Source organism: Conger conger, chromosome 15 (assembly GCF_963514075.1).
Source record: "Conger conger chromosome 15, fConCon1.1, whole genome shotgun sequence".
Taxonomy (NCBI): Eukaryota; Metazoa; Chordata; class Actinopteri; order Anguilliformes; family Congridae; genus Conger; species Conger conger.
The window spans coordinates 32,820,119-32,844,928 of record NC_083774.1 but is presented as its reverse complement, the minus strand read 5'-3'; the positions used below and the strand labels follow the sequence as shown (position 1 = coordinate 32,844,928).

The following is a 24,810-nucleotide window of genomic DNA, read 5'->3' as shown; positions in this document are numbered from 1 at the left end:
GACGCACATTTACACAAGTAAATGGACCAGAAATACAAAGAGCTGTGAATGGTCCAGGATGTTTGAAGAGATGAACAGTCAGTGTTGATCAATGCATTCAATGCATTTTTCACTCGAAATCAAGTGCCGGAATTATTCGTTTTCAAACCTAAAAAATATATAAAAAATCAAAGCCGTCTAAATTTCAAAACATGTAGCATGTTGTCTATGAAGACAGAAATGCTCTGACACAGATCAAGTAATCCTTTACATCATTGGAATTAGCAAAACACTTTCATCACGCAATGTAAAATTGACTTTACGTAGCCAGAATAGTCCTGAAAAATGAGGGAATTAAAGAAAACTGCCAGTATTCCAAGATTTTATTTTAATACCTTGTCCTGGTTTTAGGTAGCGTGGCCGAGCGGTCCAAAGCGCTGGATTTAGGCTCCAGTCTCTTCGGAGTCGAGGGTTCGAATCCCTCGGCTGCCATTTTAACTACGAACGTGCATACTTGGGAGCTCCACGCGAAAAGCTCCTTCTAAGTGAATCAACAAAGATTTCATACGGTCAGGATGCCATCTTGTTCTTCAGTGTTCAGACAACGGCAACACCCATATAAACTACCCACATTTGAATAAGATTCAGTAACTGATAGGATTCAATGTTTTTCTTGTTGTGTTGTTAGCGTGCTTCAGGTAGCGTGGCCGAGCGGTCCAAGGCGCTGGATTAAGGCTCCAGTCTCTTTGGAGGCGAGGGTTCGAATCCCTCCGCTGCCATTTTCAGCAAAAAAGCTGCATAACGTGCTTTATGGTCAGCTTCATGCTACACCCTGGTTCTCCCGGTATTACCACAGATCTCACATAGAGAGAATGCCAGCATGTTTTTCAGTGCAGAGACAATACCAACAATTTTTGTGGCTAATTTCAACAGTTGTTGGCATAGACAGGCTAAACACTGGTTGTTCTAATTGGTTCACAAAATAATGAAATTTTCTCGCCATAAAGAAGGGTAACATTTGAATGAAAACCTCCTCTTGTCGATTTGTTTGTCTGACTAGTTGATCTGACTTACATACTGTTATTTGAAGAAGGTGAGGACATGAAATCCATCCCTCCATCCATCCATCCATCCATTATCTGAACCCGCTTATCCTGATCAGGGTCGCAGGGGGCTGGAGCCTATCCCAGCATACATTGGGCGAAAGGCAGGAATACACCCTGGACAGGTCGCCAGTCCATCGCAGGGCACACGCACCATTCACTCACACACTCATGCCTACGGGCAATTTAGACTCTCCGATCGGCCTAACCTGCATGTCTTTGGACAGTGGGAGGAAACCGGAGTACCCGGAGGAAACCCACGCAGACACAGGGAGAACATGCAAACTCCGCACAGAGAGGCCCCGGCCGACGGGGATTCGAACCCAGGACCTCCTTGCTGTGAGGCGGGACATGAAATCCTGACACAAAATGGTTTCTTTTGGACCCACATTTACACAAGTAAATGGACCAGAAATACAAAGAGCTGTGAATGGTCCAGAATGTTTGAAGAGATGAACAGTCAGTGTTGATCAATGCATTCAATGCATTTTTCACTCGAAATCAAGTGCCGGAATTATTCGTTCTCAAACCTAAAAAATATATAAAAAATCAAAGCCGTCTAAATTTCAAAACATGTAGCATGTTGTCTATGAAGACAGAAATGCTCTGACACAGATCAAGTAATCCTTTACATCATTGGAATTAGCAAAACACTTTCATCACGCAATGTAAAATTGACTTTACGTAGCCAGAATAGTCCTGAAAAATGAGGAAATTAAAGAAAACTGCCAGTATTCAAATATTGTATTTTAATGACTTGTCCTGGTTTTAGGTAGCGTGGCCGAGCGGTCCAAGGCGCTGGATTTAGGCTCCAGTCTCTTCGGAGGCGAGGGTTCGAATCCCTCCACTGCCATTTTAACTACGAACGTGCATACTTGGGAGCTCCACGCGAAAAGCTCCTTCTAAGTGAATCAACAAAGATTTCATACGGTCAGGATGCCATCTTGTTCTTCAGTGTTCAGACAACGGCAACACCCATATAAACTACCCACGTTTGAATAAGATTCAGTAACTGTTAGGATTCAATGTTTTTCTTGTTGTGTTGTTAGCGTGCCTCAGGTAGCGTGGCTGAGCGGTCCAAGGCGCTGGATTAAGGCTCCAGTCTCTTCGGAGGCGAGGGTTCGAATCCCTCCGCTGCCATTTTCAGCAAAAAAGCTGCATAACGTGCTTAATGGTCAGCTTCATGCTACACCCTGGTTCTCCCGGTATTACCACAGATCTCACATTGAGAGAATGCCAGCATGTTTTTCAGTGCAGAGACAATACCAACAATTTTTGTGGCTAATTTCAACAGTTGTTGGCATAGACAGGCTAAACACTGGTTGTTCTAATTGGTTCAAAAAATAATGAAATTTTCTCGCCATAAAGAAGGGTAACATTTGAATGAAAACCCCTCCTCTTGTCGATTTGTTTGTCTGACTAGTTGATCTGACTTACATACTGTTATTTGAAGAAGGTGAGGACATGAAATCCTGACACAAAATGATTTCTTTTGGACGCACATTTACACAAGTAAATGGACCAGAAATACAAAGAGCTGTGAATGGTCCAGAATGTTTGAAGAGATGAACAGTCAGTGTTGATCAATGCATTCAATGCATTTTTCACTCCAAATCAAGTGCCGGAATTATTCGTTCTCAAACCTAAAAAATATATAAAAAATCAAAGCCGTCTAAATTTCAAAACATGTAGCATGTTGTCTATGAAGACAGAAATGCTCTGACACAGTTCAAGTAATCCTTTACATCATTGGAATTAGCAAAACACTTTCATCACGCAATGTAAAATTGACTTTACGTAGCCAGAATAGTCCTGAAAAATGAGGAAATTAAAGAAAACTGCCAGTATTCCAAGATTTTATTTTAATACCTTGTCCTGGTTTTAGGTAGCGTGGCCGAGCAGTCCAAGGCGCTGGATTTAGGCTCCAGTCTCTTCGGAGGCGAGGGTTCGAATCCCTCCGCTGCCTTTTTAACTACGAACGTGCATACTTGGGAGCTCCACGCGAAAAGCTCCTTCTAAGTGAATCAACAAAGATTTCACACGGTCAGGATGCCATCTTGTTCTTCAGTGTTCAGACAACGGCAACACCCATATAAACTACCCACATTTGAATAAGATTCAGTAACTGTTAGGATTCAATGTTTTTCTTGTTGTGTTGTCAGCGCGCTTCAGGTAGCGTGGCCGAGCGGTCCAAGGCGCTGGATTAAGGCTCCAGTCTCTTCGGAGGCGAGGGTTCGAATCCCTCAGCTGCCATTTTCAGCAAAAAAGCTGCAAAACGTGCTTAATGGTCAGCTTCATGCTACACCCTGGTTCTCACGGTATTACCACAGATCTCACATTGAGAGAATGCCAGCATGTTTTTCAGTGCAGAGACAATACCAACAATTTTTGTAGCTAATTTCAACAGTTGTTGGCATAGACAGGCTAAACACTGCTTGTTCTAATTGGTTCACAAAATAATGAAATTTTCTCGCCATAAAGAAGGGTAACATTTGAATGAAAACCTCCTCTTGTCGATTTGTTTGTCTGACTAGTTGATCTGACTTACATACTGTTATTTGAAGAAGGTGAGGACATGAAATCCTGACACAAAATGGTTTCTTTTGGACGCACATTTACACAAGTAAATGGACCAGGAATACAAAGAGCTGTGAATGGTCCAGAACGTTTGAAGAGATGAACAGTCAGTGTTGATCAATGCATTCAATGCATTTTTCACTCAAAATCAAGTGCCGGAATTATTTGTTCTCAAACCTAAAAAATATATAAAAAATCAAAGCCGTCTAAATTTCAAAACATGTAGCATGTTGTCTATGAAGACAGAAATGCTCTGACACAGATCAAGTAATCCTTTACATCATTGGAATTAGCAAAACACTTTCATCACGCAATGTAAAATTGACTTTACGTAGCCAGAATAGTCCTGAGAAATGAGGAAATTAAAGAAAACTGCCAGTATTCAAAGATTTTATTTTAATGGCTTGTCCTGGTTTTAGGTAGCGTGGCCGAGCGGTCCAAAGCGCTGGATTTAGGCTCCAGTCTCTTCGGAGGCGAGGGTTCGAATCCCTCCGCTGCCATTTTAACTACGAACGTGCATACTTGGGAGCTCCACGCGAAAAGCTCCTTCTAAGTGAATCAACAAAGATTTCATACGGTCAGGATGCCATCTTGTTCTTCAGTGTTCAGACAACGGCAACACCCATATAAACTACCCACATTTGAATAAGATTCAGTAACTGTTAGGATTCAATGTTTTTCTTGTTGTGTTGTTAGCGTGCCTGAGGTAGCGTGGCCGAGCGGTCCAAGGCGGTGGTTTAAGGCTCCAGTCTCTTCGGAGGCGAGGGTTCGAATCCCTCCGCTGCCATTTTCAGCAAAATAGCTGCATAACGTGCTTCATGGTCAGCTTCATGCTACACCCTGGTTCTCCCGGTATTACCACAGATCTCACATTGAGAGAATGCCAGCATGTTTTTCAGTGCAGAGACAATACCAACAATTTTTGTGGCTAATTTCAACAGTTGTTGGCATAGACAGGCTAAACACTGGTTGTTCTAATTGGTTCACAAAATAATTAAATTTTCTCGCCATAAAGAAGGGTAACATTTAAATGAAAACCTCCTCTTGTCGATTTGTTTGTCTGACTAGTTGATCTGACTTACATACTGTTATTTGAAGAAGGTGAGGACATGAAATCCTGACACAAAATGGTTTCTTTTGGACGCACATTTACACAAGTAAATGGACCAGAAATACAAAGAGCTGTGAATGGTCCAGAATGTTTGAAGAGATGAACAGTCAGTGTTGATCAATGCATTCAATGCATTTTTCACTCGAAATCAAGTGCCGGAATTATTCGTTCTCAAACCTAAAAAATATATGAAAAATCAAAGCCGTCTAAATTTCAAAACATGTAGCATGTTGTCTATGAAGACAGAAATGCTCTGATACAGTTCAAGTAATCCTTTACATCATTGGAATTAGCAAAACACTTTCATCACGCAATGTAAAATTGACTTTACGTAGCCAGAATAGTCCTGAAAAATGAGGAAATTAAAGAAAACTGCCAGTATTCCAAGATTTTATTTTAATACCTGGTCCTGGTTTTAGGTAGCGTGGCCGAGCGGTCCAAGGCGCTGGATTTAGGCTCCAGTCTCTTCGGAGGCGAGGGTTCGAATCCCTCCGCTGCCATTTTAACTACGAACGTGAATACTTGGGAGCTCCACGCGAAAAGCTCCTTCTAAGTGAATCAACAAAGATTTCACACGGTCAGGATGCCATCTTGTTCTTCAGTGTTCAGACAACGGCAACACCCATATAAACTACCCACATTTGAATAAGATTCAGTAACTGTTAGGATTCAATGTTTTTCTTGTTGTGTTGTTAGCGTGCTTCAGGTTGCGTGGCCGAGCGGTCCAAGGCGCTGGATTAAGGCTCCAGTCTCTTCGGAGGCGAGGGTTCGAATCCCTCCGCTGCCATTTTCAGCAAAAAAGCTGCATAACGTGCTTAATGGTCAGCTTCATGCTACACCCTGGTTCTCCCGGTATTACCACAGATCTCACATTGAGAGAATGCCAGCATGTTTTTCAGTGCAGAGACAATACCAACAATTTTTGTGGCTAATTTCAACAGTTGTTGGCATAGACAGGCTAAACACTGGTTGTTCTAATTGGTTCACAAAATAATGAAATTTTCTCGCCATAAAGAAGGGTAACATTTAAATGAAAACCTCCTCTTGTCGATTTGTTTGTCTGACTAGTTGATCTGACTTACATACTGTTATTTGAAGAAGGTGAGGACATGAAATCCTGACACAAAATGGTTTCTTTTGGACGCACATTTACACAAGTAAATGGACCAGAAATACAAAGAGCTGTGAATGGTCCAGAATGTTTGAAGAGATGAACAGTCAGTGTTGATCAAGGCATTCAATGCATTTTTCACTCGAAATCAAGTGCCGGAATTATTCGTTCTCAAACCTAAAAAATATATTAAAAATCAAAGCCGTCTAAATTTCAAAACATGTAGCATGTTGTCCATGAAGACAGAAATGCTCTGACACAGATCAAGTAATCCTTTACATCATTGGAATTAGCAAAACACTTTCATCACGCAATGTAAAATTGACTTTACGTAGCCAGAATAGTCCTGAAAAATGAGGAAATTAAAGAAAACTGCCAGAATTCAAAGATTTTGTTTTAATGACGTGTCCTGGTTTTAGGTAGCGTGGCCGAGCGGTCCAAGGCGCTGGATTTAAGCTCCAGTCTCTTCGGAGGCGAGGGTTCGAATCCCTCCGCTGCCATTTTAACTACGAACGTGCATACTTGGGAGCTCCACGCGAAAAGCTCCTTCTAAGTGAATCAACAAAGATTTCATACGGTCAGGATGCCATCTTGTTCTTCAGTGTTCAGACAACGGTAACACCCATATAAACTACCCACATTTGAATAAGATTCAGTAACTGTTAGGATTCAATGTTTTTCTTGTTGTGTCGTTAGTGTGCTTCAGGTGGCGTGGCCGAGCGGTCCAAGGCGCTGGATTAAGGCTCCAGTCTTTTCGGAGGCGAGGGTTCGAATCCCTCCGCTGCCATTTTCAGCAAAAAAGCTGCAAAACGTGCGTAATGGTCAGCTTCATGCTACACCCTGGTTCTCACGGTATTACCACAGATCTCACATTGAGAGAATGCCAGCATGTTTTTCAGTGCAGAGACAATACCAACAATTTTTGTGGCTAATTTCAACAGTTGTTGGCATAGACAGGCTAAACACTGGTTGTTCTAATTGGTTCACAAAATATTGAAATTTTCTCGCCATGAAAAAGGGTAACATTTGAATGAAAACCTCCTCTTGTCGATTTGTTTGTCTGACTAGTTGATCTGACTTACATACTGTTATTTGAAGAAGGTGAGGACATGAAATCCTGACACAAAATGGTTTCTTTTGGACGCACATTTACACAAGTAAATGGACCAGAAATACAAAGAGCTGTGAATGGTCCAGAATGTTTGAAGAGATGAACAGTCAGTGTTGATCAATGCATTCAATGCATTTTTCACTCGAAATCAAGTGCCGGAATTATTCGTTCTCAAACCTAAAAAATATATTAAAAATCAAAGCCGTCTAAATTTCAAAACATGTAGCATGTTGTCCATGAAGACAGAAATGCTCTGACACAGATCAAGTAATCCTTTACATCATTGGAATTAGCAAAACACTTTCATCACGCAATGTAAAATTGACTTTACGTAGCCAGAATAGTCCTGAAAAATGAGGAAATTAAAGAAAACTGCCAGTATTCAAAGATTGTATTTTAATGACTTGTCCTGGTTTTAGGTAGCGTGGCCGAGCGGTCCAAGGCGCTGGATTTAGGCTCCAGTCTCTTCGGAGGCGAGGGTTCGAATCCCTCCGCTGCCATTTTAACTACGAACGTGCATACTTGGGAGCTCCACGCGAAAAGCTCCTTCTAAGTGAATCAACAAAGATTTCATACGGTCAGGATGCCATCTTGTTCTTCAGTGTTCAGACAACGGTAACACCCATATAAACTACCCACATTTGAATAAGATTCAGTAACTGTTAGGATTCAATGTTTTTCTTGTTGTGTCGTTAGCGTGCTTCAGGTAGCGTGGCCGAGCGGTCCAAGGCGCTGGATTAAGGCTCCAGTCTTTTCGGAGGCGAGGGTTCGAATCCCTCCGCTGCCATTTTCAGCAAAAAAGCTGCAAAACGTGCGTAATGGTCAGCTTCATGCTACACCCTGGTTCTCACGGTATTACCACAGATCTCACATTGAGAGAATGCCAGCATGTTTTTCAGTGCAGAGACAATACCAACAATTTTTGTGGCTAATTTCAACAGTTGTTGGCATAGACAGGCTAAACACTGGTTGTTCTAATTGGTTCACAAAATATTGAAATTTTCTCGCCATGAAAAAGGGTAACATTTGAATGAAAACCTCCTCTTGTCGATTTGTTTGTCTGACTAGTTGATCTGACTTACATACTGTTATTTGAAGAAGGTGAGGACATGAAATCCTGACACAAAATGGTTTCTTTTGGACGCACATTTACACAAGTAAATGGACCAGAAATACAAAGAGCTGTGAATGGTCCAGAATGTTTGAAGAGATGAACAGTCAGTGTTGATCAATGCATTCAATGCATTTTTCACTCGAAATCAAGTGCCGGAATTATTCGTTCTCAAACCTAAAAAATATATAAAAAATCAAAGCCGTCTAAATTTCAAAACATGTAGCATGTTGTCTATGAAGACAGAAATGCTCTGACACAGATCAAGTAATCCTTTACATCATTGGAATTAGCAAAACACTTTCATCACGCAATGTAAAATTGACTTTACGTAGCCAGAATAGTCCTGAAAAATGAGGAAATTAAAGAAAACTGCCAGTATTCAAAGATTGTATTTTAATGACTTATCCTGGTTTTAGGTAGCGTGGCCGAGCGGTCCAAGGCGCTGGATTTAGGCTCCAGTCTCTTCGGAGGCGAGGGTTCAAATCCCTCCGCTGCCATTTTAACTACGAACGTGCATACTTGGGAGCTCCACGCGAAAAGCTCCTTCTAAGTGATTCAACAAAGATTTCACACGGTCAGGATGCCATCTTGTTCTTCAGTGTTCAGACAACGGTAACACCCATATAAACTACCCACATTTGAATAAGATTCAGTAACTGTTAGGATTCAATGTTTTTCTTGTTGTGTCGTTAGCGTGCTTCAGGTAGCGTGGCCGAGCGGTCCAAGGCGCTGGATTAAGGCTCCAGTCTCTTCGGAGGCGAGGGTTCGAATCCCTCCGCTGCCATTTTCAGCAAAAAAGCTGCAAAACGTGCATAATGGTCAGCTTCATGCTACACCCTGGTTCTCACGGTATTACCACAGATCTCACATTGAGAGAATGCCAGCATGTTTTTCAGTGCAGAGACAATACCAACAATTTTTGTGGCTAATTTCAACAGTTGTTGGCATAGACAGGCTAAACACTGGTTGTTCTAATTGGTTCACAAAATAATGAAATTTTCTCACCATGAAAAAGGGTAACATTTGAATGAAAACCTCCTCTTGTCGATTTGTTTGTCTGACTAGTTGATCTGACTTACATACTGTTATTTGAAGAAGGTGAGGACATGAAATCCTGACACAAAATGGTTTCTTTTGGACGCACATTTACACAAGTAAATGGACCAGAAATACAAAGAGCTGTGAATGGTCCAGAATGTTTGAAGAGATGAACAGTCAGTGTTGATCAATGCATTCAATGCATTTTTCACTCCAAATCAAGTGCCGGAATTATTCGTTCTCAAACCTAAAAAATATATAAAAAATCAAAGCCGTCTAAATTTCAAAACATGTAGCATGTTGTCTATGAAGACAGAAATGCTCTGACACAGATCAAGTAATCCTTTACATCATTGGAATTAGCAAAACACTTTCATCACGCAATGTAAAATTGACTTTACGTAGCCAGAATAGTCCTGAAAAATTAAAGAAAACTGCCAGTATTCAAAGGTTTTCTTTTAATGCCTTCTCCTGCTTTTAGGTAGCGTGGCCGAGCGGTCCAAGGCGCAGGATGTAGGCTCCAGTCTCTTCAGAGGCAAGGATTCGAATCCCTCCGCTGCAATTTTAACTACGAACGTGCATACTTGGGAGCTCTACGCGAAAAGCTCCTTCTAAGTGATTCAACAAAGATTTCACACGGTCAGGATGCCATCTTGTTCTTCAGTGTTCAGACAACGGCAACACCCATAAAAACGACCCGCAGTTGAATAAGATTCATTAACAGTTCTTTTCAAGAACAAGAACATGTTTTTCTTGTTGCGTCTTTTCTGTTTTTTGGGGCGTGTGGCCGAGCGGTCCAAGGCGCTGGATTAAGGCTCCAGTCTTTTCGGAGGAAAGGGTTCGAATCCCTCCACTGCCATGTTCATGCTACACCCTGGTTCTCACGGTATTAACACAGACATGCAAACTTTGTTTGTTGTTGAGGTGAAAAATGAAAGTAGTTATATAAATGCCTCAATATGCACAGCATTGTTTTGTCTTATGACTAATATGGCACAGACCTCAGCAGTGTGTGGGTGTGTGTGTGTGTGTGTGTGTGTGAGTGAGTATGTACAGTATGTTTCTAGATTGAAATGGGTGTGTCCTCTTTTGTTTAAAAAATAGTGTGACTGTACCAGTAAGCAGTATAATCTCACATGTTTTCAAAGAAATGGCAGTATTGATTCTCATGACAGATTAATGGGCCGATTTTGTTTCTGTTGGCACATTTTGTGTGTGTGTGTGTGTGTGTGTGTTACCTCTGTATGCAAGTCTGTCGGTCACTGGGGTATATGTGTGCTTGGCAGGGGGTGAGCTGAACGATATGGAACTATATTTTGTTTCAATCAATTGCAGCGTATTCGAGTATGGGCAAATTATTCAAAAAATGGCACAGGATTTGTTTTTGGCTACTTTTTTGTTGACCTGCCATTTATTATGATTATTACGATTATGTATTTGTTCTTTCCCCTTATTCCCCTTCTCTTCCAATGAAATCAGTATTTATGTAACATCATTTGCTTAAATAATAATTTTGTTTTGTACAGATATTAGTTTCGTTAGCCAAAAGATGTAGTAAGGTAAGATAACTCCTTCCTTAGGCAATTATTAGCAAATCTAGAACATGTTTTTTCTTTTATATGTTCATTGTTTGTTTATGTTTTTTAGTCTAGATCAAAGTACAACACAGTAGCACTATGCCTTTGTTCCTAAACTTTACTTCTTGGAAAATATGAGGAATCAGCTCCCCTGCTAAAAGGACCAAAGTTTTGAACTACATAAACTGCAATCAGATATCTGTTTAATACAAGAAACTCATCTCACTGATGCAGAATCTCGGAAACTTAAGGCCGGATGGATTGGCCAGACCTTCGACACAACCTACAACTCCAAAAAACATGGCACCTCCATCCTGCCTTGTAAGAACATACCATATTCCCATTATTCAACTATAGCTGATCCCGAAGGATGATTCATCATCATAAATAGCTAAACTGACCAAGACCATATTATGATCGCTCACATCTATGGTCCTAACACTGACTCTCCCGCTTTCTTCCACTCCCTATTCTCTGAGCGGTCTAATTTTCCTTGGATAGTTGGCAAGTTGGAAATATTGTTCTCCTTCAGTTGCCATAAACACTTTTACCCAACATCCAACCAGCTGCCTGCCATTCATTTTATTTCCTGCTTGATATTATTCATTTGAATGTAAAGTTTGTCAGGATTAGAAGATATTAAATTATGTAATTCATTCTCTGTCATGACCTGGCTCACTGGCCGTGACAAAGAGGGAGGCGCACACTGACGTATTTAAAAAACAAGGTCAAATTTATTTGAAATAACCAGTTAACAGAAATATGTAGTGCGAAAGTCAATTGCATCAGCAGTGTGAGTGAGTGGATGTGTGAAAAGTTTGCTGAAGCAATGTCTGATGCAAACACAAAAAGAACCAACAGGTATGTGGGCAGAGAGTACCCTCCTTCAGACAAGAGTCAGGCACATTTTAACATCTGGCCACAGGTGCTCCCAGTTGCACAAACGACCTGGTACTCCGCCCACTAGGCACCTGTGAAGTAACGCCAGAATAAGTACCACAGAGCAGTAACATATCCCTAATTTTATTGTTTACTGTCAAGCTTGACAAAAAACATTTATGGAGTTACAACAACAGCCATTAAAAACAATGTGCTTAAAACAAATTGCATATCCCATATTGTTCAGAGTGAACAGTTGGGGGACAAAGCCAAATACGTTAATTGTATTGTGAGATAACTATTAAGTAGAATGATGGCAGAATTAATTTCCTATCCATAGTGAAATGGAGCTGGAGATCAAATCTAATGACACAACAAACATGTTTATGGGACAATTCTACAAGGAAATTGTTTCCATAATTTATGTCACGGTGGATTCGAACCGTGGTGACCATTGCAGGGCTCTACACCTACATGGGACTGGCCCTCGCACAGTAAGCTAGAATCATACCCCTTGCGTGAATCAATTGTGTCATGAAAGACTATGCAGCAACAATGTCAACTTGCTGTTACTTTCAGAGGTGGTTTCATTCTGCAGTCATAGATTCACGGACAGCACACCACAAAATAAATCCAGTTCAACCACATGTGGGCTGCAATGCCAGGGCTGCAAAGCACTTTAAAGCATACTTATTATAACATCATAAACAAATGGAGTTTTCTTGGATTGCCTTTTGTCGGCATAGGTGGGCTAAAAAATTTTTTTGGAAATAAATAGTTGCCCATCAGCTCACTGATGTTTTAAATCACCACAACATTTGACAAATTCCATTCTGTTTTTCGCCAAAAGCACTCAACAGAAACGGCTCTTCTCAGAGTTTCAAATGACATTATGATGTCCTCTGATGCTGGTGACTGCTCTATCCTGGTGCTGCTGGATCGCAGTACAGCTTTTGATACTGTGGATCACTGCATTTTGATAGACAGGCTTAGTGAGTGGTTGGGTGTCTCTGGGAGCGCTCTAGATTGGTCTCTCTGGTAGGAGTTTTTCCGTGGCTGTTGGCCCCTACAAATCTGAGTCTGCTGCCTTATTCTGTGGTGTCCCTCAGGGTTCTGTTCTGGGTCCGATTTTGTATGCTCTGTACATGCTTCCTTTAGGTGTCATTATCAGCAAATTCAAAGGTATTTCATACCATTGCTATGTGCTATGTGTTTTTATTAGAGGGCAGGGGGATGTTCAGTTTTTAACTGATTGGCTGGGGTTGTATGAAAAGGCTTCTTCAGCTAAAGTGAACTGGGGGAAATGAGAGCCATTGCAGGTGGGGCAGTGGCAGCAGGAGGGAGCTCCAAGTCTACCAGAGGGTCTTAGGTGGGGAAGAAATGGGATGAAGGTTCTGGGGGGTTTTTTGGGAACAGAGGGTTTCCAGAAACAGAATTGGGGGGGTGTAGTGGAGAAGGTGTGTGCCAGGTTGTCTTCATGGAAATGGTTGCTGCCTCAGCTGTCCTATAGGGGAAGAGTTATTGGTTGCCAATAACTTGGTGGCCTCAACCTTATGGCACAAATGAATTATTTTGCAACCACCAAGGTGTCTGATCCAGGAGGTGCAGAAGCTCCTGGTGGATTTCTTCAGGTAAAGATATTTAATCAGAAATGTAAGTGTTTGTTTTGGCAATTCAGACCCTGTGCAAGACCTGTTTTCTCCACATGAAATATATTTTTACAGTCATTTCACAGGGCAGAGACTCTGTTCTGTGTATGCATTGATGGAGAGCTGTAATTAAAACTTGATGAGTTCAGTGGAGGCTTGCTTTTAACAGATGGAGCATTGTGTTTTTGTCATAAAGCGGACACCAACCATATCGCAACACAAATTTAGCAGGTAAAATAACTTTTTGCAACAAATATATTCACTGGGATGTTATCAGACAAAGTTTTTCCTGCCTCAAATATATGCATACATACACTCACTGAGCACTTTATTAGGTAGACCTTTGCACCAGCTTGTTAATGCAAATATTTTATCAGCTAATCATGTGGCAGCATCTAAAGGTATAAAAACATGCAGACATGGTCAAGCGGTTCAGCTGTTTATCAGACCAAATGTTAGAATGGGGAAGAAAGCCTCTCAATATATTAGTTGGAGGGGCAATGGATCAGCGTTCACGTCGCGCCCTCCGTCAGTACCCAGGCATAGCTGGGGAAGCAAATGATCCAACCAGCAGACTAAATCCCAAGAGAAGATGCCTTAGAGCTAACTCCAAGAATCCTAGTCACATTTCTCAACCTGAAAGCAGAAAAAACAACAAACAGCCTCAAGAGCACCTAGCAGTGGGACCTGCCCTCCGAATACTCCAACTCAATGTTGAAGGCCTGTCTGCTGCCAAGCGTAACCTCATCCAAGTCCTTGCCTTTCAAAATTCTGCTGATGTCATCTGCCTTCAAGAAACCCACATCGGCACTGAAGAAGCGGGCCGCTACTCCATCGGAGGCTTTGACCTGTTGTGTTATACACCTCACAGCAAACATGGACGTGCAACCTACGTGCGCTCCGACATTGCTGATGCAAACCACCTGAATACAATTACCTTCTCTGACTCAATAAGCATTGCAGGTTTTCACATCACCAACGTCTATAAGCCACCCAGCACCAACTGAGACCAACAAGTCCTACCCTTCCTCCCTCACCCTGCCATCTATGTGGGCAACTTTAACAGCCATCACCCTGACTAGGGCTACTCAGCAGTGGATAGCGATGGGGAGGCATTGGCAGAATGGGCATCCAGAAATTACCTTGCCCTGATGTATGACTCCAAACAACAAGGAACCTTCCACTCAGCCAGGTGGAAGAAGGACTACTCCCCTGATTTGTGCTGGGTAAGCTCTGAAAACGGAACCCCATACCCTGTACAGACTCTCATCCTTGATGACTTTCCACACAGTCAACATCGGCCATCACTCATTCACATTGGCCTACAACTCCCCATCATAAACAGCCCCAGGAAGATGTGATAGAACTGGGCGAGATATAGCGAAGCTCTGGAACAAAGTGTTGTCACCATCCCCCTCCAAAACATCACTGTAGATGAAGCATACAATCGCTTCTGTGGTGCTGTCTACAAAGCTGGTCTCACGGCAATCCCCAGAGGCTACCGCCCCCTTTATGTCCCTTGCTTGGATGAGGAAAGCGCTGCCCTCCTGCATGCCTATGAAACAACAGGGGACCCCGAGCTAGCAGACCACCTTATAGAATCACTAAACACAGCACGGCGCAAGAAATGGGAGGAGACCGTCTCAGAGATGAATTTCGCCCACTCCAGCAGGAAATGCTGGAGTCTCATCCGCCGGCTTGGAGCTGCACAGAAACCCCCAACCCAGAGCCGACCCTCTGTCACCCCCAACCAAGTCGCGACTCACCTACTGTCTGTTGCAAAGGCAGCCCAAGACAAAGACAGCAGAAGAGCAATCTTAACTGAACTGAAGGCAGAAGGCAAACATCCCCGAGCCTTTCATGGTCAACGAACTGGAGAAAGCCCTGCAGGGACTGAAATGTGGTTAGGCAGCAGGTTATGACAACATATCTCCAGAATTCATGAAACACCTTGGCCCCAAAGCTCTTACCTGGCTGGCCAAATTCTACACCCGGATTGTACATACGAACACAATCCCTAAGAAGTGGCAGACAGCAAAAGTAATTGCTATACCAAAACCTGGCAAAGACCATAAACTGCCAGCAAGCTACCGCCCAATCTCTCTGCTCTGTGTCCCCTCTGAAATCTTGGAACGCCTAATACTACAGCGTATATCCACAGAAGTAGAGTCAAAACTTAATGTCGATCAGGCCGGTTTCCGCAAAGGATACAGTACAGGGGTACAAGTACTGGCCCTAACCACCTACATTGAAAACGACCTGGAGAGCAAGCTCAAAACAGGGACTGTGTTCCTCGATCTCACAGCAGCCTACGATACGGTCTGGCATAAAGGCCTCCTGCTGAAACTCAGGAAAATGCTCCCTGCCTGGGCAACAGCCACCATCCAAACTCTGCTCAACAATAGGAGGTTCAGAGTACACTTAGGACAGAAAGTAAGCTCATGGAAAACACAGATAAATGGGCTTCCTCAAGGCTCAGTTCTCTCTCTGACCCTGTTCAATGTATACACAAACGACCTGCCCATCACCAGATCCCGCAAGTTCATCTATGCTGATGACATCTGTCTGGCAACCCAAGCGTCTGACCTGGCCTCTTTGGAGCAGGTGCTCAATGAGGACCTTGAAAAACTGGACCAGTACTGCAAAGTCCAGCAAAAACAGTTTCCAGTGTCTTCCATCTTCGAAACGCAGATGCCACCAAACAGCTGGACATCAGATTGGGTGGACACCAGCTCAGACACTCCCTCAACCCAACATACCTGGGAGTGACCCTGGACAGGACACTGTCATTCAAAGAACACCTTAAAGGAACAGCAGCAAAGGTGAAATCTAGAAACAACCTCCTCTGTAAACTTGCAGGTGCAAAATGGGGTGCAGCAGCTCCCACACTGCGCACCTCAGCTCTGGCCCTGTCATATTCTGCAGCAGAATACTGCGCCCCTGTCTGGTCCAGGTCACCCCACACACACCAAGTAGACACCCAACTAAACAACACTATGCAAAACATTACTGGGACTATCTGGTCAACACCGGTTACCTGGCTCCCTGTCTTATCTAATATACTTCCCCCCAATATCTGACGAACTGAACTCACATATAGGATGCTCCAAAAGGTCAAAGATTCCCCCCACTTACCAATCCATGCCGACATCTACAACCCACCACCCGCACGTCTCCGATCTAGACGTCCAATTTGGAAGGACCCTCCACCCACTGACTTTGATGCCATGTCTGCTTGGGCAACAGAATGGGAATCCAAAGACATCCCAAACAAACATCTGGTGTCAGACCCGACCCAACCAGTCCCTGGCACCAACCTCCCTAGGAGACAGTGGTCCACCATAAACAGATTCAGGACTGGTCAGGGTCCCTGCTTGGCCAGCCTTCACAGATGGGGAAGAAGCCCGAGCCCACTGTGTGCCTGCAGAGAGGAGCAAACTATGGAGCATATTACTGAAGCCTGCCCTCTCCAAAGACTAAAAGGAGGTCTAATCTCCCTCCACAATTTAGATCAAGAGGCTACTGCTTGGCTTGAGAAATTTGCATTCGCTAAATAAAATAAATATATTAGTTGTACAGGTTGTGAATATACAATTTTTTTACCTAGAAAAGTCTAACCTTGTGTTATAGGACTATTCAACACTGGGGTCATTATTTACCAGCCTAATTAGAAGTGAAAGTGAAAAGCATTAAGAATTGCATTGGTATTAATTAATGCCATTTTTGTGCAGTGAATTTGCATTTCTCTGCCTTGACAAACAGCTGATTTCCCAGCAGGCATTGCAAGACTTGGCGGACATGCTGTACATGTTCTTCTAGTGAAGCGAGAATATCAGAATGCCATCCAGGTGTACAAAGACAAACCTGGAAATCATGTCCCTCAGCACATGATTAATCAGATTTTGAAATACAGCTGGAGTGTTAGTGACCCTGACCGGCATCACCAAATACTTGGAGTGGTCGCTATTGGCATTAAAGGCCATCTTCCACTGGTCCCCCTCTCTTATACGCAACTGATGGTAGGCATTGCGTAAATCCAACTTGCGGTTGTGGAGGGAGGAGAAGGCAGAAGAGATCAGCGAAATGGGATAGCAGTTCTTTATAGTGATATTGTTTAAACCTTGGTAGTCAATACAAGGGTGCAATGACTTGTCTGTCTTTTCAGAGAAAAAGGAAGGTGAGGAGGACGGATAGATACGACCAGCAGCCAGGGACTGATGTATTTGTCCATATCTTGGGTTTCAGGTGCCGACAGAGAATAGACGTCCTCTGGGGGGAGTGGTGCCAGAAAGCAGGTCCATGGCGTAGTCATAAGAGCGATGCGGAGGCAGGGAGCAGGCAAGGGACTGCTGAAAACTTGGCTTCGGTCATGGTAGACAGATGGTACATGGACAGGTCAGGCAGCACCTCTTTCGTCGGCAGAGCCGGCGTAGATGGACCAGAGGCAGACTGGAGACAGGGAATATGACAGCCAGGGCTCCAGCCATGATAGTCCCTTGGACCCAGTCTATTTGCAGGTTGTGGCGTAATAGCTATAGTCCGCCTAAACCATGGGAACATAGGCTGACTTCATCACGTAGAAGGCGATTTCCAGGTGGTTTCCCAAGATCAGGAGACTTACAGTAAAAGAGTGAATCTCAGCCAGGGGAACTCCTGTTAGTGCCTTAGTCCAAAGAGGGGTAGATGTGGGGACTCTTAGTCGGGTGACCAGGGTAGGGCACATGAAATTGGCTCCAAAGTTGATCAGAAAGGAAATAGCGGCAAACCAATCATTAATCAATTTTTCAACAGTTTTAACAAAGGAGCTTTGTCACAAAGCAGCTTTACAGAGAAACTGGTCTCCAAGAGTATGCCTAGGGCAGTGGCAAGGGAAAAACTGCCTGGCTAACAGGAAGAAACCTTGAGCAGAACCTGACTCAGTAGGGGAACCTATCTGTTGCTGGTTGACACCGGTTTGTTGAAATGGTTTTAAATACAAACAGATGACTAAAAGTACATAAATGTCCAATCCGAATTAAAAAGTCAGAGCAGAGACGAGAGAGGGATGGCAGGAACACTAATGGGTGGCACTGTCAGGCAAGGGGACAGGCTTGGTGCAACAGCTGAATCAGCGGTGGCAGGAGGGACATGCACAGCTGGTCTTGGGCAGGAGCTCCGGGCCAGGAAGGGGTGCTCAGGAAAAGTTGGGCTAGGGCTCTACTCAGATGCCCAGAGTGGGGAGAAGAGGAAAGTAACATCATTAAGGGGATCAGACAGTAATTGGTCAATCACAGCAGGAGAGAGGTGCCTGCCTACAATAAGGAAAACCCCGGCAGAATAAGGCTATAGCAGCATAGCTAATGGAAACTGAGGCAGTGGCCAACACAGCCATGAGGGCAGGCTTGATACAGTCACCACCATACGATGACTGGTTCATCTTAACACAGCACTCGGATTGATGGAGACAGAATGTTTACATCACTGGGATTGATGGAGGCAGAATGTCTACATCACTCGGATTGATGGAGGCAGAATGTTTACATCACTCGGATTGATGGAGGCAGAACGGAAACACCTCGCTTACTGGCGGGTGTTTCCTTTTACCGGCCAGTTACTGATGCGATACCCCAGCTCGGCATAGTAGAGGCAGAGTTGTTCCATAATCCACCTCTCTCTCTCGTGAGGAAATCTGGTATCGGTTATCTACATGGGTTCTGGATTGGGATTCTCTACCAGAGGCTGATTGCTAGAACTTGGGGTGAAAGCGGGTCTTGAGTAGTTGGGCTCACGTGCCTGACTCACTCTCTCCCTCGATGGCGTAATCCCAAAGTGGTGGTCTTGGCGGATCCAGAAAAGTTGGGGAGTGGCAGCTGGTACTGCAGTGGCATGGTCAAAGACCCTCTTCATGCCTTCTGAGAAAAGGGCTAAACTGTGGCACTCGGGGCATCCGACTCTAAGACCACCTTGCCCCACTCCTGTGCTCTCCCAGCCAGCAGGGTGATCACATAGGCACGGCTTCAGTTCGAAGATCAGGGAGCAAGAACAAGGTTCTTCAGTGTAGCGCTCTGGAGGAGGGAGACATGGTTTTGGATGAACACGGGCAGCCTCTGGAACAGTGACCACAGGAGGATGAGTGGCTTGGGCATTCTCAAGAAAATCGGAGAGGTTGGTCATCTGGATATGCAGGCTCTCCACACATTGGTTTAGGGTCTCTGTCCTTGGAGTCGGAGAGCCTCTTGAGTTGGAGTCGGGTTTACTGGTTCCATGACCAGATTGTTATGTCACGCTTCAGTCAGAACAGGCAGTCCAGAAATCCAGAAATCAGAGATGTGGACTCGAGTCATTGTGACTCGGACTCGAGTCGACTCGAGTCACCTTTTTGACGACTTGCAACTTGACTTGACAGAAAATAATTTACTTGAGACTCGATTTGGACTTGGAAGTTAAAGACTTGAGACTTGATGTGACTTGAGACATGATGACTCGAATGACTTGTTTGTGTTCGTTTTGTTTTCAGTTTAAATATTATTCAAATGTTCAAGTTGTCAAGGTTACCGGTATGCGAGCGCGTACACTGGGAATGGCATGGTCATGATTGGATGACTGCCCTGTCATGTGAATGTGATCTGATCATGGCTACCGCGACTGTGCCAAGAGTCATCACTTTTGGATTTAAAAATTTCAAATGTGATGGAAAAAAACGAACTGCTGAATGCAAGACCTGCTCAACAAAGATTTCTGACAGCCAGAGCACAACATCAAACTTTGTTCGTCATTTGAGGACTCATTCGGATCGGTAAGTGTGAGGGGTGGCTCATGTTAGCTAACGTTAGCCAGATAAAATGAAATAACCAGTGCTTAGTTTGTAAATCAGGAGGTCCCGATACAAAAAGAGGCTGCTGTTCCGTCGCGTCAGGGGGAGAAAAAAAAAGTCCTGGAACGCCGCCAAGAGTTACCAACTATCCCGTATTAGCCGGGACATCCCATACATTGGGCTAAATTAGTTTGTATTGACTGCTACTCTACTCTGCTCTCTGATCGGAATCCTTGTTGCTTCAAAAAGTTACCGGTTATTTTAGTCTGAACACGGTGGGTATGCTCAGTGAGCATTACTTCTTCTTCGTGTGTCCTTCTGTTGCCGCCACAGCACCCGACCGTGATGCTGCCCCCACACAATTGCACCCCCAATACTCTCCATTACCAGCTCCCAAAACAGACCACAGACACCAAATGCACATTAAATAACACATTTAATAAACATAACTTGTACTAAACGTTTGTCAGAAGCCGTTTCTACTTACCCCCTGCCCCGCGCTTTGAAAGCGCTGTAGGACACGGTGTCGTGGAGGAGGAACGGCTGATTAATTTAGTGGCTGCAATGCGACTATCAAAACCTACTATAAGCCGCTGAGAGGGCGAGTACAGGGAGATCTGTCCGACACGAGTCCAAGGAACGAGCATGAGTCCGTAGCTGCAGTTAAAGAGTGTTTATTGATACTACGACAAAACATTGCTCTGCATAGATGGTATTGCATTTGGACTTAGATGTTAGTGTTAGCGTTTAGTGGTCAACAGAAATATCGGCACCCTGACTCACCCTCTCTCAGTTGCAAACAACAAACAGACTGATTCCTAAATAGGCGCAGGTGATATTAATTAGTAGGGAGGGCAAAGTGGAGCTTTAGAATGTAGACCGCTGTGTGTGCACGTGAGCTCGCCAATAGATTTCTCACAGAAAACGTAATTTGTCCACTTTTTTACTTTACAGTAGAGGTGATCAAACTTACAATAACTAAGTGCAAGTGTGTTCTAAGCCTTTACTGGTCCCTGTACGATGTTAGCATGATGTAGCTAGCATACGCGAATAGCACAAAGCCATACAATTTGCTTTTTAACGGCACTTGGTCATTCGAACGATATAAATAAAAGCATTCGATTAAGTTCGACGGCACCGGAATTTTCTGTCGTACCTTCCATAAATGGCAAAAGTCCCACCATAGGATTTATTTAAATCTTTAAAAGTTATACATTTTCTGAATCGTCATTAATTCATCTTGTTTCTATCAGTGATTCGGCGTGATCGGACAGTTCTGTAGCTATGTAAATGACGTCAGAATGATACAGCACTGTTATTTGCAACCTAAACTTTGACGCACGCTCGAGAGCGTTAACATGATTGAAGTCTGACATGTCTATTGTCAAAATCCATTTAAACTATGAAAAAGTAACCAGGGACTTTGGACTTATAAGGCTGGACATACCGAGTACCCAGCAAAAATATTGACCTGGCTACAGTCATACTTTTGACAGTTCAAACTGCCACCAACTGCCATGTATGAGCGCGTGAAGTAAACCAGCAAAAGCTATTGTTGTGTCACCATTTTCGAGCTCCATATACGTAAATAATGGAATGGCAGTGAAATCTGCCTGTTTTTCGGTGCCGTCGGGGTCCAGCATTTAACATTGATGGAATGCTGGTAAAATGAGCGCTTAAAAGCCACAAAAACAGTCATTTTGTCACACCTAAGCAGAATTATTGTCCACCACACGTTAATTTAAGGTTAAACTGAGATAATAGTGACTCGACTTGGGACTTGACTTGCCGTAACCAAGGACTCGACTTGACTTGACTTGACATAACCTGTGACTTGACTTGACTTGACTTGCCCAAGAAAAAAATACTTGGGACTTGCTTGAGACTTGGACCAAATGACTTGAGACTTACTTGTGACTTGGATAAGAGGGACTTGGTCACATCTCTGCCAGAAATACAAACAGAAAGTAAAATCAAGGTCCATACACAGTGGGTAAAAAGCAGACAGAAGGTTAATCCAGTAATCAGAGGTCAGAGTAAACGAAACAGGTCAGAACACAGGCAAATAAACACTGCCGAGAATGGCAGGAGCACATTACAATTAGGCAAATAACTGAACAAATGGGCAGACCTAAATACACAGACAACGAAGTGAAATGATTTACAGGTGTACAAACAGGAATCGAGTAACAAGGCTCAGGTGAAACGAATAACACAAAATGCGAAACACTAAGTAAACAGTTGGAGCAGAAGAGACTTGGAATCAGGTAAAATGAACAAATCTTTAGAGGTTTTTATTAAGACACTAAGTCACAGGTGTCAAACTCCAGTCCGGGAGGGCCTTAGTGTCTGCTGGTTTTTGGGGTGTTCTGAGTTCATTCATGTCATTGATTGGTTAAAGTATCCACACGCCTTAATTTACCTTAATTGGCATCCACACGCCTTAATTGGCCTTGCAGCTGGCCAGTTGATTGGCAGCTGATTGAAAGGAAACCATAAAAACACGAAGACACTGCGGCCCCCTGGGAATTCAGTTTGACACCCCTGCACTAAGTCTAGAGCTTATGTAATATTGTGCATTATCTGCAGGAATGAACACTCAAGAAGCACATTCTTTCCAGTTACTTTCTCTCCATAAATATACATTCATTCTAAAAATACATTTTAAAATTTCGACAATCAAATACTTGCCGAAATAAATAAAATAAAAAGTGTGCGTGGTATGCTGACTCAGAGGGGACCTCTTCATTGTATATATATCAATGGAAGTGAAACACACATACACACGCAGCATAAATATATTGGTATTTATACTAATCAAGTTGTCAAGACCGATCTGTGTGTGTCTGCTCTGAAGCTAAGAAGTAAATGCTGTTTCAGTTCTGCCTCCACTGGCCGTGTTTTATCCTTTGATTTCTACACTGACGGAAGAGCCACATCGGGGTGGAAACCTGCTATGACACAAGTCAACTCCATCAAAAGACATAAAATATACCCATAATCCCATACAGCGAGCCTAACAGCAATCCAGTAATTCTGCAAACAGCACCAAACGCAGCAAAATTATTTCCTGAAAAATAACTTTCTGCAAGTTTCCTGCAGGTTAACATCACAGGTTGATTTTTAGATTAGTATTTTCCATCTTTTATCTGATTACACCAAATCCTGCAGACTGCTTTATTAAAAAAACAAAAAAAAAAACATGCATGCATTTCTCACTCCTGGTGAGAAACAATAATTTAAATGTCATTCTTTTTCTGTGGATTTGAGTGATATCTCGGAAATGTCAGTCTAGGCCTCCCCACGGACACAACAAAATTACAGTAGTTTCAATACATTTTCCTTTCAAGTTAAACCACTGAATAAGCAACAACACATCACTTTAGTGCATAATCATTTTTTATCTGCACAATCGCTGTTTTTTATCTCCACAATTGCATATAAATCATTTGGACTCTGCAGTTATGAACTGTTCGTGTGAGGTCATTTGTCATTGTTCAGTCACTTTGAAACACCATGCCTTTCTCTAGTGATAGGATAATCTGGTGCAAGACATTCGATTTCGCATCTTGGAATTTGTTCAAAATTGCACACAGTTCCTGTGTAATCTATGTGACAAACTATGGGACTAGAGCTTCCACAGACAGACCAGGAGGGCGTACAGGGGTAATACCATGTTAGAAGTGGCTCTATACTATGGGACTAGAGCAGATAGACCAGGAGGGCGTACAGGGGTAATACCACATTAGAAGTCGTTCTATTGTCACGCTGCCCTGCTCCATTTGATCATTTTCCCCTTTTGCCTTCCGGCAGGTTCATTAGTTATAATCCCTTTTGTACTGCTACACCCAATGTGACCCCTGTCGTGTATTAGGTTTTTTTAGCTAAACTCTCCCTTGCATTATATCCTCCAAGGAACAGGCCAGTGTTGAAGATGGACAAGATTTAATGACAAAGAAGTATGAAACTGAAACATACAGAAAAATACACAGTATACAACACAAAATACCTTACTCAAGCCGGGGGTGGCCTGTAGCGTAGTGGTTAAGGTAAATAACTGGGAAGTGCAAGGTTGGGGGTTCTAATCCCGGTGTAGCCGCAATAAGATCCGCGCAGCCGTTGGGCCCCTGAGCAAGGCCCTTAACCCTGCATTACTCCAGGGGAGTATTGTCTCCTGCTTAGCCTAATGAACTGTATGTTGCTCTGGCTAAGAGTGTTTGCCAAATGCCTGTAATGTAGTTACATTCGGCTAGGATAACTAATCCTCTATTTTGCAGGAAATGTAAGGTAAGTATGAACTATCATTCTCTCCGCAGGAATACCTAAATGTACCGTAAGTATATGATTGAACTAATAATCAGGTAAGTATCACATTGAACATTATATTTACACGAATCATTGTCTCAAGTATCAAAGTATAGCCTAAATGCCATCATTGCAATGTGCTGTAACGCAAGTTACCAAAGTTGTAACAAATATGATAAAATTATTCAAGATAAACATTCTAGCAATGATGGATAATAGTTTGCCTTACTGATATTGCCACTCAAAGGGATGGAAACTTAGTGATGGCTAACGATAGAGCATGAACATTGCTGCACTGAAGATACACAATTTTCTTTGTTGTCACTGGAACAGGAGGTTCTTCTTCTTCTGTTAGCTAAAAGGAGTTGAAACTGCAGTACTAAATTATGCCACTAGATGGAGGAGAGGCTCTTATAGAGAAGGAACTAGCCTTGAGTTTATCTGACTCCATTTAAAATATAAT

General features: G+C 43.1%; 16 non-coding genes across 16 annotated transcripts; all 16 read left to right on the top strand.

Moving 5' to 3' along the window:
• The first annotated feature begins 389 nt into the window (after positions 1–389).
• trnal-uag (transfer RNA leucine (anticodon UAG)) lies at positions 390–471 on the top strand. The gene has a single exon. It is a non-coding gene; the product is annotated as a tRNA-Leu (tRNA).
• A 205-nt stretch (positions 472–676) lies between these two features.
• trnal-aag (transfer RNA leucine (anticodon AAG)) lies at positions 677–758 on the top strand. Its single transcript has one exon. It is a non-coding gene; the product is annotated as a tRNA-Leu (tRNA).
• A 1,095-nt stretch (positions 759–1,853) lies between these two features.
• trnal-uag (transfer RNA leucine (anticodon UAG)) lies at positions 1,854–1,935 on the top strand. Its single transcript has one exon. It is a non-coding gene; the product is annotated as a tRNA-Leu (tRNA).
• A 205-nt stretch (positions 1,936–2,140) lies between these two features.
• trnal-aag (transfer RNA leucine (anticodon AAG)) lies at positions 2,141–2,222 on the top strand. Its single transcript has one exon. It is a non-coding gene; the product is annotated as a tRNA-Leu (tRNA).
• Positions 2,223–2,966: 744 nt separating this feature from the next.
• trnal-uag (transfer RNA leucine (anticodon UAG)) lies at positions 2,967–3,048 on the top strand. Its single transcript has one exon. It is a non-coding gene; the product is annotated as a tRNA-Leu (tRNA).
• A 205-nt stretch (positions 3,049–3,253) lies between these two features.
• trnal-aag (transfer RNA leucine (anticodon AAG)) lies at positions 3,254–3,335 on the top strand. Its single transcript has one exon. It is a non-coding gene; the product is annotated as a tRNA-Leu (tRNA).
• Positions 3,336–4,077: 742 nt separating this feature from the next.
• On the top strand, positions 4,078–4,159 carry trnal-uag (transfer RNA leucine (anticodon UAG)). The gene has a single exon. It is a non-coding gene; the product is annotated as a tRNA-Leu (tRNA).
• A 205-nt stretch (positions 4,160–4,364) lies between these two features.
• trnal-aag (transfer RNA leucine (anticodon AAG)) lies at positions 4,365–4,446 on the top strand. The gene has a single exon. It is a non-coding gene; the product is annotated as a tRNA-Leu (tRNA).
• Positions 4,447–5,188: 742 nt separating this feature from the next.
• trnal-uag (transfer RNA leucine (anticodon UAG)) lies at positions 5,189–5,270 on the top strand. Its single transcript has one exon. It is a non-coding gene; the product is annotated as a tRNA-Leu (tRNA).
• A 205-nt stretch (positions 5,271–5,475) lies between these two features.
• trnal-aag (transfer RNA leucine (anticodon AAG)) lies at positions 5,476–5,557 on the top strand. The gene has a single exon. It is a non-coding gene; the product is annotated as a tRNA-Leu (tRNA).
• A 742-nt stretch (positions 5,558–6,299) lies between these two features.
• On the top strand, positions 6,300–6,381 carry trnal-uaa (transfer RNA leucine (anticodon UAA)). The gene has a single exon. It is a non-coding gene; the product is annotated as a tRNA-Leu (tRNA).
• A 205-nt stretch (positions 6,382–6,586) lies between these two features.
• trnal-aag (transfer RNA leucine (anticodon AAG)) lies at positions 6,587–6,668 on the top strand. The gene has a single exon. It is a non-coding gene; the product is annotated as a tRNA-Leu (tRNA).
• A 742-nt stretch (positions 6,669–7,410) lies between these two features.
• Positions 7,411–7,492, top strand: trnal-uag (transfer RNA leucine (anticodon UAG)). Its single transcript has one exon. It is a non-coding gene; the product is annotated as a tRNA-Leu (tRNA).
• Positions 7,493–7,697: 205 nt separating this feature from the next.
• On the top strand, positions 7,698–7,779 carry trnal-aag (transfer RNA leucine (anticodon AAG)). The gene has a single exon. It is a non-coding gene; the product is annotated as a tRNA-Leu (tRNA).
• Positions 7,780–8,521: 742 nt separating this feature from the next.
• On the top strand, positions 8,522–8,603 carry trnal-uag (transfer RNA leucine (anticodon UAG)). The gene has a single exon. It is a non-coding gene; the product is annotated as a tRNA-Leu (tRNA).
• A 205-nt stretch (positions 8,604–8,808) lies between these two features.
• On the top strand, positions 8,809–8,890 carry trnal-aag (transfer RNA leucine (anticodon AAG)). The gene has a single exon. It is a non-coding gene; the product is annotated as a tRNA-Leu (tRNA).
• The last annotated feature ends 15,920 nt before the right edge of the window (positions 8,891–24,810 follow it).